The sequence below is a fragment of the Salmo trutta genome, chromosome 31, assembly GCF_901001165.1.
Source record: "Salmo trutta chromosome 31, fSalTru1.1, whole genome shotgun sequence".
NCBI lineage: Eukaryota > Metazoa > Chordata > Actinopteri > Salmoniformes > Salmonidae > Salmo > Salmo trutta.
Window position 1 is genome coordinate 42,445,669 of NC_042987.1, and position 932 is coordinate 42,446,600.

The 932-nt window shown below is 49.7% G+C and overlaps 1 long non-coding RNA gene across 1 annotated transcript; it reads left to right on the forward strand.

The window, feature by feature from the left end:
• The first annotated feature begins 360 nt into the window (after positions 1–360).
• Positions 361–694, forward strand: LOC115170235 (uncharacterized). The gene is made up of 2 exons (XR_003871005.1): positions 361–549; positions 596–694. It is a non-coding gene; the product is annotated as an uncharacterized LOC115170235 (long non-coding RNA).
• Positions 695–932: the final 238 nt, after the last annotated feature.

The window sequence follows — 932 nt, forward strand, 5'->3', positions numbered from 1 at the left end:
AGGAGACACCTACAGGACCAGATCAATGTTCAGGATGGTTCAGGAGACACCTACAGGACCAGAATCAATGTTCAGGATGGTTCAGGAGACACCTACAGGACCAGATCAATGTTCAGGAGACACCTACAGGACCAGATCAATGTTCAGGATGGTTCAGGAGACACCTAGAGGACTAGATCAATGTTCAGGATGGTTCAGGAGACACCTACAGGACCAGATCAATGTTCAGGATGGTTCAGGAGACACCTACAGGACCAGATCAATGTTCAGGAGACACCTACAGGACCAGATCAATGTTCAGGATGGTTCAGGAGACACCTAGAGGACTAGATCAATGTTCAGGATGGTTCAGGGAGACACCTAGAGGACCAGATCAATGTTCAGGATGGTTCAGAAGACACCTACAGGACCAGATCAATGTTCAGGATGGTTCAGAAGATAATGAGAAAAGATGTGTGATGGAGGGAGGGGGGGAAGAAAGAATGAAGTGTGAAGGGGCCAAAGTGGGAAGTGTTGGAGAAAGAGTGATTAGGGAAGAAACGATGAGAGGTGAAAGGTGATGTTGAGGGGGACGAGAGTCCCAGTTCCTAGAGAGGTGAAAGGTGATGTTGAGGGGGACGAGAGTCCCAGTTCCTAGAGAGGTGAAAGGTGATGTTGAGGGGGACGAGAGTCCCAGTTCCTAGAGAGGTGAAAAGTGATGTTGGAGGAGACGAGAGTCCCCGTTCCCTAGAGAGGTGAAAGGTGATGTTGATGGGGACGAGAGTCCCAGTTCCTAGAGAGGTGAAAGGTGATGTTGATGGGGACGAGAGTCCCAGTTCCTAGAGAGGTGAAAGGTGATGTTGATGGGGACGAGAGTCCCAGTTCCTAGAGAGGTGAAAGGGTGATGTTGAGGGAGATGAGAGTCCCAGTTCCTAGAGAGGTGAAAGGTGATG